Here is a 13,482-nt window from a genome sequence, read left to right on the forward strand (position 1 = left end):
GCTAGAACAAAAACAGAAACTCAGGCCAGTGGTATAGAAAAGAGAGCCCAAAGATAATCCTACACAACTATGGACAGCTAATCTTTGACAAGGAGTTATCATCATGCAACAGAAAAGATAGCCTCTTTTTTAAATAAAGTTGGGAAGCATGGACAGCTGCATGCAAGAAATGAAACTAGAGCCATACTTAGTTCCATTCACAAAAACTAATTCAAAATGGATTAAAGATCTTGATATAAGAATCAAAATCATAAATTACTTTAAAGCAAACATACATTACAGGAACACCCATCACAAGATGTACACAGGACTAAATCCCAGTGGTAAGGGAAACAAAAGTAAAAATAAACAAGTGGAACAACATCAAATGAACGAGCAAACAACAAAAATGTTTTATCCCAGTAGAAACTATCACACAAACAAAAATCCTCCTTGCACATCACTCATCTGACAAAAGGCTATATTCCAAAATTTTGAAAGTATTTATATAATCCAACAATAACAAACATCAGATAACCCAATCAAAAAATGGTTAAAAGACCTAAATAGACACTGCAAAAGAAGATAATCAGATAGCATATAGACATGAAAATTTCAACATCATTCAACCAAATTCAACATCATTAAGGGAAATGCAAATCAGAACCAAAATATGCAATTACCGCAGTCCAGTAAGAATGGCCTTATAAAAAAGAATGGAATCAACAAATCATCATGAGGTTGTGGTGAAAAAGGAGCTCTCAGCCACTCTTGGAGGGAATGCAAGTTGGCACAGCCTTTTTGAAAAATGATATGGAGATTTCCTATTAAAGTAAAAATTTCAATTCTATATGATCTAGCAATACCTCTGTTAGGTATTTATCATAAAAATATGAAAAATAATATGGAAATATTAGATGTAGACCTATGTACTTAGCACCACTATCCACAATTTTCAAGTTTTGGAACCATCCTAAGTACACTTCAACAAACAAATGGATAAAAATTTGTGGAATATATACTCAATAGAGTACTACAAAGCTGAGAGGGAATAAAAAAAGAAATAGTGGCATTTGGAACAAAAATGAAAGACATCAGGGTGATTATGTTAAGTAAAATAAGTCAAAAAGTGAAAGCTATCAGATGGCTTCATCATCTGTAAGCTATAAATAACCAAAAAATATGCACAGAAAAAAATACATCAGGAATATATCTTGGACTTAGTAAAAGAATTTAATAGTTACCAGTAGGAACAGAGGGGAGGGATGTGGGAAGGGGGAGGGTGACAGATGGAGTATGGGCACATGTGGTTTGTTGGAAGGTAAGTGGAACATATGGAAGAGCAAAAATATCATTCAAAATTACAATAAAAAATAAAAGTGTGTATTTATATAGAACTTCTATAACAAGAAAACTACAAACAAAAATAAACAATTGCAATTACTTTAAGTTAAAAATCTTCTATATAGTGAAAGAAAATACAGGACAAGTAAATAGACACCCTATTGGATAGAGAAAATATTTACATAATATATCACTCATAAGGGATTAATATTCAAGTTATATAACAAATTCATGCAAGTCATGAAATTAAAAAAAAATCAATTAACAAATGGGCAGAAGATAGGAACAAAAACTCACCAAAGTGAATATCTATAAGATCAGAAGACATCAAGTGTATTGCTCATTGGCACTTATAATAAGAAAGATTCAAATTAAAACTACAGTAAGATACCATCTCACACCTTTGAGAATGGCAAGTGTTAAAAAAGACCCCCACCACCAAGTGCTCATTGCCATATATCCACAGAATATGAAACCGCCACCCCACCAAAAACCCATATGCTCTACAATATTCACAGCAGCATAATTTACACTAGCTAGAGTATGGAAACAGTATAAATGTCCATTGATGGAAGGCAGGAGCAAAAATATATGGTTTATATATACACACCAAAGAGTATTACATAGTCATAAAAAGGAATGTATGTGTAGCAATGTAAGTCATGAGAATTAAAGCAAAAATCAGGAATAGAGAACTTGACCAAAGCAATATTGAACATGGAAATTAAAAGAGTAATGAAAATCTCCCCTCCCCCCCAAATTAAAAGCCAGATGGTTTCACTGGTGAGTTCCACCAAGTTTTCAAAGATGAACTACTACCAATTCTCAACCTCTTCCAAAAAATGCATCTTAGGAGAACAACATTACCCTGACACTGAAAGCAGAAAGGATATCACAAAAAAAAGAAATTCCAACAAAATGTACAGAGCTAATATCCTTGATTATCATAGACAAAAAGATCCTCAACAAAATCATAGAAAAGTGAACGCAACAAATTATTAAAGCAACATACACCATGACCAATAAGACTCACTCCAGGTATACAGGACTTGTTCAACATATGCAAATCAATTAATGTCATCCACCATTACCATATTAACAGAAGCAATGATTAAATATCTATGATCATCTCAATGGATGCTTAGAAATCTTTTGACAATTCCAACATTCATTTATGATAAAACACTCAGTTAGATGGGCATAGAAGGAACATACCTCAACATAATAAAGACCAAATACGATAAACCTACAGCTAACAACTTGTTCAATGGTGTAAGACTGACAGCTTTCCTATAAGATAAAGCATGAGGCAAAGGGGCTCACTCTTACTACTTTTATTCAACATGGTACTGGAACACCCACTAGAGATATTAGACAAAAGAAAAGAGTAAAAGGAATTCAAAGTGGGAAAAAAAGTAAAACCAATACTATTTGTAGATGACATGATGATATACATAAAAAACCTAAAGATACTGAAAAACTCTTTGAAAGAATAAATGAATATAGTAGTCTCAGGCTCCAAAATCAAAACACAAAAAGTAGTTGCATCCTTATGTGCAAACAACAAATTATTCTTTATAAAAATAAAGAAAACAATCACATCGAAAGAATTAAGTACCAAGGAATAAATTTAACAAGTCAGTTGAAAATGGGTAAAACTAATTCTAAGGCATTCTTAAAATAAATAAAAGAAGATATTGATATGAAAGAATGTTCCCTGCTCATGGATTGGAACAATTTACATTATTAAAATGACAAAGTTATCCAAGGCAATATACAGATTCAACACAATCCCTATCAAAAATCCAATGGCTTCCTTCTAGGAATTAAAGCAACATTATTGAAATTTGTATGGAAGTACTGAAAGCAAAGCAATTCTGGGAAAAAAAAAGAATGGAGGTATTACTCTCCCGGACTTTAAATTATACTACAATGCCACAGTAATCAAAAGAGTAATATATTGGAATAAATATAGACAACAGGAACAATGGAATAGATGTGGGAGACCAGAAATGAATCTACACTTTATGGATAGTTAATTTATGACAAAGAAGATAAGAACTACAATGGAGAAAAGGAAGTCTGTTTAATAAATGGTGTTGAGAAAATTGGATAGCCACTTGCAAAAAGAATGAAACTAGATCACTATCTTTTATGATACACACAAAAATAATTAAAAATGGATTAAAGACTTGGATATGAGTTCATAAACTGTAAAATGCATAGAAGAAAGCATAGGCAAAAGTCTTCATGACATTGCCTTCAGGGATGTCTGTGAATTCAACTACAATGGCAAAGGAAACAAAAGGAAAAGTAAACAAATTGGACTGCATCAAATTTAAAAATTTCTTCATGGGGAAAGAAAGGAATTATTATTAATACAAAAAGGACACCAATGGAATAGGAGAAGATAGTTGCTCATCATTCATATGACAAAGGGCTAATATCCAAAATACAAGGAATTCCTACAATTCAACAACAACAAAAAAAATCCAATAAAAAATGGCTGGAAGAGCTTAAACAACATTTCATGAGAAAATTCTTATTTTCACTTTCAAAGGGTATTGAAAATCAAAATAAATGAGATACCATCTATACCTTTGCCGATGGCCTATAACAAAAAGACCAAAACAACAAGTGTTGAAAAGATATAGACTAAAAGGAACTCTTGTGTGCTGGGTAGAAATGTAGACTTGTCCAGTCTCTATGGAAAAAGTGTAAGGAGGGTTCTAAAAATATTCAAAATAGATATATCATATGATCCAGCAATTGCACTCTTAGGTATTTACCCAAAGAATACAAAAATACCAATTTGAAGGTATTTATGCACTCCTACTATTCATTGTCTCAAGATGTATGTATTCATTTTTCTAAGAAAAAAAAAATCTATGGTATACAAATAATTTGTCCAAATTAACAACAGAAGAATAAACAACAAATCAAGCAACTCAATTAATAAATGGGCAGCAGATCTGAACGGACAAATTTTCCAGAGAATATATACTAAAGAACAATTGATGTAAGAAAAAAATTCTTATCACTTTAAATAAGAGAAATGCCAATAAGCCATAATGAGATATCATGTTACACCTGTGAGAAAGAGCTTGCATTACAAAGACTTCCATCAGGGGCCTCCCTGGTGGCACAAGGGGTTAAGTCTCAGCACTATGAAGCTGTCCACAGCCACTGCAGCATGAGTTTGATCTCTGGCCAGGGAGGTGACCCACATGGTGCATCAGACCTCTCCTTTCTCACCTGCTGCTCCGTTCACCAGTGTATTTCAGTAGATCTGCCTGTTCTGCTCCCAACTCTGTCTCTGGTGAATCCTTTCCCCTTTCCCCAAACTCCCACATCTCTGGCTTGCACCCTGGCTCTTGTATGCATAAATAAATCAATCTTAAAAAAAAAAAACTTCCATCAACAAGTGCTGAAGATGTAGAATAAGAGAAATCTAATGCATTATTGGTGGAAATGGAAATGTGTGCAGGCATTTTGGAAAGCAATCTGTAAAAAGTGAAACCAGAAATACCGCATGGTCCAGCAATCCCATGAACAGGAAATAATCAACTCAAAAAATTATATGTTCTACAGTATATATATATATTTTTTACTATAGCTAAATATGGACACAATCTAAGCAGTTGCTGATAGAGGATTGGAAAAAGATTATGTGGTCTATACACACAATGGAATTCAATTTACTTATAAATCTTTATAAAAAGATGAAATTTTATCATTAACAGCAAAATGGAAGGAAATTGAGGGTTTAATCAAAGTGAAAGAGTCAAAACGATAAAGACAAATATTAGACAATTTCACATACAGGGACAATACAAGCAACAAAGTAAACTAAAGGACATTGATAAGCAAACTGAGGATTCTGAGATTAAGATGGAGGGAGGAAGGGGCCTCCCCCGTAGCACAGCGGTTGAGCCCTGGGTTGCAAAGCTGCCCGCAGCCTCTGCAGCGCCGGTTCTATCCCTGGCTGCTCCCCGGCCACTGGAGGAGGGTCCCACATGGCGCGCAGACCTCTCCTGCCGCCGGCTGCTCCCCTCAGCAGTGTACTTCGGTCCTTCTGCCTGCTCTGCTCCCCCCTCTGGCTCGGGTGAATTCTCTCACCCTTCCATGCTTCTGACTGTACCCAGTGCATGTATAAACAAAACAAACAAACAAACAAACAAATAAATAAATAAAAACATGCCTCTATAAAAAAAAATTAAAAAAAAAAAGATGGAGAGAGGAAGAGAAGGATCAAGAGATACAAGGGACACTAAAGTATATAAAACAGTGAAGTATATAAAAAATATAATAAACAGTTTTTTATAATTTCATGTGGAGAAAAGATAAAATGAAACATAGGGAAAATACTGAAGTTGTGAGCAAAGAGAGATTTTTAAGAAAGAAGTGAGACAGAGAGACAGGAGAGGAAACAAGGGGAAAGAGAAAAAGATAAACTCAGAGATGAAGGGAATGTTAGCTGGAGGGTATGGCCTAAAATTCCTGAGGTTTTTGAAGTTCAGAATAATATAGCTGGGGCCTCCGCGGTGGCACAGCTTGTTGAGCGCAACGCTGTGAAGCTGTCTGCAACCTCTGTAGCGTGGGTTCAATTACCAGAAGGCCAGGGAGATTCCCACAAGGCATGGCAGACCTCTCCTGCTGCCTGCTGCTCCCCTCAGCAGTGTACTTTGGTCCTTCTGCCTGTTCTGCTCCCCGCTCTGTCTCTGGTGAATCCTCTCACCCTCCTGTGCCTCTGGCCTGTACCCCCGCTCTTGTATAAAAATAAATAAATTTTTTTTTTCAAAAAAAGAATAATATAACCCATTTCCTTTGCCTTTTCAAATATTTATTAGCTCATAATCCATTATTCACATTATTTAATTACAAAATGATATGTCATGAAAATACATAATGCTTAGCTGATGGAAATATAAAACAAGATAGGAGGTTGAAACTGAAAAGAGAATAGGCAATCAAAGCAGAGTAAGTAAAAATTGCAAGAAACAAATTCCTGTAGAGAGGGAAAAAAATAGCTAGAAACTGAACCTTGGTGCCCATGCATAATTGAGCAGGACAAATAGGAGGAGGATGAGCAAGGCAGGGTGGTGAAAGTCAAAGCAGAATAGAATTTTATGAAAGAAGAAGTTGTTATCAGGGTCAACCATGATGATCAAGCAGGATAAGGGCTATGAGAATTTAAGTCTGTTTTGATAAGACTGGACTTGGCTATTTTAATAGTGAGGTGACCTTTCTCAAGGACAACTTGGAAGTATGTATTCAATGTCCTTAAAATGTTTGTACACTTTGATCCAGCACCTCTCTTTCCAGGAATTTATCTTTAGTAAATAGTTTAACATTTGAATTAGATAATTGCTTTAAGAAGAGTAAAGTATTTTTACTTCTCCAATTCAAATGTACTATTTACAATAGATAAGCTATGGAAGGAACCCAAATGCCCAAAAATAGATGACTGGATCAAGAAGATGTGGTACATATACACAATGGAATATTACTCAGCTATCAAAAAATATAAACTCATGTCATTCACAACAGCATGGATGGAACTGGAAGGGATTATGCTAGATGAAATAAGCTGGAAAGAAAAAGAAAAATATTGGATGGTTTCACTTATAGGAGGAATTTTAGGGGAAGAAATAAGAGATCAGGAAAAAATAATTCTAGTAAGTGAAAAACCAAAATTAACAGGCAACTATAAATCAGTGTCATTCTGCAGAGGAAGGGGAGGGAAAGGGATCAAAATGGGATGGAAGAGCACAAGGGACTATGGTGATGGTGCACAGGTAAACTGGTGGTAGGAATTCTATGAGGACTATACCTGAGAGGAGAAAGCATACCTTGTACAAAAAAAAAATTGTAAAATATATATAAAATAAAAGAGAAAAAAGAATTAACTATTTTTAATAATAATAAAATAAGCAAGCATTTAAACAAGCAAGTGAATTAAACAATGAATATCCACATGGTCAAATACTATAAAATCCTGGAAAACCATGTATTGTGTAAAAATATTTAAAAGAAATTCTAACTCCATTGTATTATATAAAAATTCAGAAACTCCATAAGGAGAATAAAAAAGACAAGCCATGCAATGGGATATTTGAACACATATAAATGATAAAGTAGCCCTATCCTATCCAAAACATATAAAGGACTCTGACAAATCAGTAGGAAAAAGATCAACCCAATGGGAAAATAGGCTAACAAAATTTAATGTACAATTCACAAGTAAGTCCAAGTGGCCATTAATTATTTGGAGACTCCACTAATAACCTGGGAAGATTAACCCCTTGCCTAGGCATTGAGTCCCCAAATACGCCTGTGATGTAGATGGCCTGAAGTGTGTCCCTTGTGTTTTCATTAAAGTAATTTATGGTTTTGGTACCTATATTCATACCTTTAATCCATTTTGAATTAATTTTTATGTGTAAAGTATGGGTCTTGTTTCATTTTTTTTTGGCATTGCCTATTCATGTTTCCCAACACCATTTATTAAAAAGGATAATTTTCTACATTGTTAAAGATTAACTGTCCATATTTGCATGGGTTTATCTGTGACTTTTATATACTAATCCATTGGTTTGAGTTTCTGCTTTTGTTCCAGTGGCATACTGTTTTGATTACTGTTGCTGTGTAATATAGTTTGAAATCAGAAAGCATAATACCTTCATTTTTCTCTTTGTTTCTCTCAAGATGACTTTGGCTACTTGGGACCCTTTTCTGGCTCATATGAATATGATAATAATTTGTTCTATTTCCTTGAAAAATGTCATTGGTATTTTGATAGGTTTTGCATAGAATCTGTAAATTGCTATAGGTAAATGGCCATTTAAATAATGTTGATTCTTTCAATCAATGAGCAATGAATATCTTTCCATTTCTTTGTCTCATTTCTTTTAACAAAATTTTATCATTTTCAATATATAGGTCCTTAACCTCCTTCATTAAGTTTACTCCCAGGTATTTCATCCTTTTTGGCATGATTGTAAATGGGATTATAGGGCCTCCCCTGGTGGCGCAGTGGTTCAGTGCTGTGCTGCGAAGCTGCCCACAAACTCTGCAGTGCCGGTTCGATCCCCAGCCACCAGCGAGTGTCCCACATGGCACATAGACCTCTCCTGTCATGCTCGCTGCTCCCCTCAGCAGTGTATTTCATAGGTCTGGCCTGTTCTGTTCTCCACTCTGGCTCTGGTGAATTCTCTCACCTTCCTGCGCTTCTGACTGTACCCAGTGCTTGTATAAATCAATGAATCTTAAAAAAAATGGGATTATACTCCCTATTCCCCTTTCTTCTGATGCATTGCTTCCATATGGAAATGCTAATGGTTTGTTTTTTGTATTGATTTTGTGTTCTATTAATTTAAGTATTTATTTATTACATACATTAGTCTTTTGGTGGTATGTTTTGGTTTATCTAAGTATATTAACCTGTCTTCTGAAAAGAATGATAATTTTACATATTCTTTTACAATTTGGATTCCTTTATGTCTTTTTCTTTTCTTTTCTTTTTTAAAGATTAATTTATTTATGCATACAAGAGCTGGGGTACAGGTCAGTGGTGCGGGGGGTGAGAGGATTCACCAGAGACAGAGTGGGTAACAGAATAGGCAGATTGACCAAAGTACACTGCTTAGGGGAGCAGCGGGCAAGACAAGCAAAGTCTGCTGCTCCATGTGGGTTGCTCCCTGGCAGGCTGGGGATCAAACTCGTGCTGCAGAGGCTGCAGACAGCTTCATATGTTGCGTCTTAACCCCTTGTGCCACCAAGGAGGCCAATTATGTCTTTTTCTTACCTAATTGCTTCCTCTAATACTTTCTATATAATGTTGAATAATAGTGATGATAGCCCCAATTTTTCAAAGGTTTTCATCATAAATGGATGCTGAATCTTATCAAATGCTTTTTCAGCATTGACTGATATGATCATATGGTTTCTTCTTTCTCTTTTGTTAATATGGTGAATTACATTGATTGATTTTCAGATGTTGAGCAATCCTTGTGTTCTGATATAAATTCCATTTGGTCATGATGTGTAATCTTTTATTTTTAATTTTTTTTAAAGATTTTTATTTATTTATTCTTGCAAAGAAGAACTGGGGTGCAGGCCAGAGTTGCAGGGAATGAGAGGATCCAGTAGAGACAGACTAGGGAGCGGAACAGTCAGATCCAGTGAAATACACTGCCAAGGGGAACAGTGGGCAAAACAGGAGAGGTTTACTGAACCATGTGGGTTAGCTCCCTTGCTGTGGATCAAACCCAGGCCATTGTGGTGAGACTTAACTCCTAAGCCACTAAGGAGGCCCTGGTGTATAATCTTTTAAATGTATTGTTGGATTTGGTTTTCTGAGATTTTTATTGAGGATTTTTGCATCTATGTTCATTAGGGTGATTGGTCTGTAGATTTTATTCTTTGCGTTGTCTTTGGTTTTTGTGTTACTGGAATGTTGGTCTCATAAAATGTGTTTGGAAGAATTCCTTCTTAAGGTTTTGAAAGAATATGAGCAAGATAGTTATTAGTTCATCTTCTAAGGTTTGATAGAACTTGCTTGTGATACCATTGGTACAGGACTTGTGTTTTCAGGGAGAATTTTTATTACTGTTTTCACTTTCTTGCTTGTGGTTGGTTTGTTCATGTTTTCTATTTCTTCCTTAAGTCTTTCCTATTCCCTTCCCTATTTTTCCCTGTTCCCTATTTTATATTTCTTCTGCATTTCCCTTTTCTTCCTTATTTCTTGGAAGATTGTATAATTCTACATGCCACAAAATGAAACTAGACAACATCTCACACTATACATGAAAATCAACTCAAAAATGGTAAGAGACTTGGATGTAAGACTTGAAATCATAAAATACATAGAACACATAGGCAAAAAAAAACTAGAAACATCCTTGCAGGCATATATCCAGTAGCAAAGAAAACAAAGGATAAAATAAATAACTGGGACTATATCAAACTAAATCACTTCTGTAAAGCAAAAGACACAGTAAACAAAACAAAGGAAATACCTACTGAATAGGTGAAAATATTGCACATCATACATCTGACAAGGAAATGATATCAAGGATCTACAAAGAGCTCATATAATTCAACAAAAAGAAAACAAACAACCCATTAAAAAAATAGGCAATGCATTTCAACATTTTTGTCTTTTTTTCCCCTTGACCATTGAAAATATGAAGCAAAATAATTTTGGCCTCCCAGATTTCTGTTTGGTCCATGTGCCCTGAGGCACTTTGGATTGACAAAGACCTCAAAGGGAGATATGGAGAAATATTTTTTCATGCAATTATTTTCTTTTTCTCTGGGATACTGTACCTCAAGGCCTAGATGCCTTGGTTGTTCCCTAATGGTTTCATGTAAATTTGTTTCTAATATTTTATAGATCCTTTCTCATGTTTTTTCCAAAAGATTGACTTGATATGATATAATCAATTAAAGCCTGAAGAATGTCCTAAAAATCCATGTTTTAATATTTCATAATATAGGTAAAAGCTCCCAGTAACATATTACATTTGAAATGTGTTATATCAGACAACTTAGTCATAATTTGCTTTTCTTTTAATATAAGTGATATAGACATAGTATACATATATATTGAGTATAAAATTGGGAATATACACAAAAACATACATGTGAAAGAAATACAAGAGTGGTTATATCCAGGAAATGTTTGCCAATCTTTTCCAAATATTCTGCAACAAGAAAAAGACCTGCTACTTAAAATTGAATGTTTAACAAAGTGTATTTAATAGATTAACAAAAAGTTAGTTGCTAAATATTTTTATTCTAAAAAAGGTCTGGGGGTGGAGAAAGATTTAGCTTGCACTGGGCTAAAGACAAAGGACTGACTCCTAGGGGAGAGGTAAGCTTTCAGTATCTTATGCCACTGGCACAGAAGCAGACTGTATGTGTAAGCAGTGTGGAAGGAGAGCAAGGATCATATTGGTCTATTCAGCAAGTGTGGTATAAGCTTCGGAGTCAGATGAAATGGAATGTCTTTTAATTGTTCTTTATTGAGCTATGCTGTTACCTTGGCCTCTCCTAGTTGGGCACAGACTTGGCATTGTTTCCTTTTCTGTAAATGTACCACCTGCTAAGGGATTGGTCAGTTTATCTGAGAAAATAACTATAGTTTAATTGGTATATTGTTTTCATTTCTAGGGCAAAGGAAGACCATTACTGTACCACTGTACCACAATATTTGAAGTACGGAAACATTTTGGAAATGTATTGTATCTCAAGTATTCAATCCATAAAAATTATTCTTATTCCAAAATATTCTTCTGGTAGAACAGGGCCTCATGTCTTAGTGTGGAGCAATCTGTGTTATAGATACACTTTCATGAAGAGGAGCCATTTTCCTCACCAGCACTTACATGCCTTGTATTCCAAGTCCCAGTAGCCATGAAATGCACTTTCTGAGCAGGTAAGCTAGGAGTGGAGTTGAGTGGCCAGGTGAATCTATATAGCCTGGAAGGCAGGTGCTCTGGCCTTTCTGGTTTTGACTTGCACTCAGGGACTTGAATAACACGTGGAGGGGAGAAATATAAAGATGCTTGGAAGAGATAGTTGGAAAAGATATGTGGGTGAGAGACAGACACATGGAGAAGCTGCTCCTCGTCCTTGGAGCCATTTTCTTGATGTTGTATCTCCTTTTCTTCCAGTTCCCTGGGACCTGCCTAACCCTTTTCTTGTGGTTTTCCACACAAGTTACCTTAGACTTATGGCAAGCTTTCAGGCTACAGTGGCCCTCCTTCAGGATAAACCTGTTTAGCAGGGCATTTGCCCATGGGGCTATGGGTAATTTTCAGAGTTTTATTAGAACTAGCCTTTCATCTCTTCTCTATTTACATTAATTCTATTAAAGATCTTTCAAAGTAAAAGCTTGATTCCTTTGCCTTTATGTGACCATTTTTGAGTGTGTACCCCTTAACATTTTGAGGACCTTGGGTGCCCTTCAGCAGCACCCTAACATCTGCTTGCATTATTTTAAATGAAATCAATACTAATCACATAAAATTGCTCAATCTCTTTTCCCTAGTTTATATATCATTGGTGGCAAACATAGCACAGTACAGCATAATAGTTAAGTTCACAAATCCTGGAGCAAATCATCTGAATTCGAACCCCTGTTCATGCATCTATCATTAAAAAAGATACTTCTTTGGCCCCCCCGGTGGCGCAGCAGTTGAGCGCTGGGTTGTGAAGCTGCCTGCAGCCTCTGCAGCGCCGGTTCGGTCCCTGGCTACTCTCCGGCCACCTGAGGAGGGTCCCACCTGCCACCCACTGCTCCCCTCAGCAGTGTACTTGGGTCCTTCTCCCTGCTCTGCTCCCTGCTCTGGCTCTGGTGAATTCTCTCACCCTCCCGCGCTTCTGACTATGCCCAGTGCTTGTATAAATAAATAAATAAGTCTTTAAAAAAAATTCGACCATTATTAAAAAAAAAAAAAGATACTTCTTTAGTTTTTGTTATGTGTTGCACTTTGTTTGAGGAAGTAAATACCCCTTATGTGGATCAGTTAGAACATTATAGGAATTTGCATTTGGATAATAATTTATGGTTGATAATTTCACATGCATTATCTCCTTTGATTCTCACAACTTAGTGAAATTGCCAAGGTAGAGCTTATTATCTCAAGTTTTCAAAAAGAGGAAACAAATACAGGTCAATTTTAGAAACTTTAACAACATCTAGTTCTCTCTCATCTTACAGAAAGTGAAATAGAATCTTAATAACATTCCTTTCTTCATAAAGTTAATGATACAAATGGGAGTAGAGCCAGACCTTAACTGTTTTCAGGTAAAAGACGCATTTGTGTGCATGTGCTCTCTCTGCAGGCATTATAAATAGAGAGACACTGAAACAGAAGTTATCAAATTCCTTTTCCTTTAAATTTGAATAATTAAATTCCTTAATTTTGAATAATTAACTCCTTCTTGGATTTAGGAGAAAATTCTCTAGGAAGTCAACCATTTAGTCTTCTCTTTATTATTTCAGTACATCTACATCAGAAGTTGTGATCCCTACTTCAGCTCCCTTTCTACACTTTCTACAGCTCAATTTATAGGAATACTTTATGTGAAGACTGTCATTGACAGTGTCAAGCAACACTAGGAAAGAATAAAGTGAGAAAAACTCTAACT

Source organism: Talpa europaea (assembly GCF_964194135.1).
Source record: "Talpa europaea genome assembly, chromosome: 14".
In the NCBI taxonomy this organism is placed as follows: Eukaryota; Metazoa; Chordata; class Mammalia; order Eulipotyphla; family Talpidae; genus Talpa; species Talpa europaea.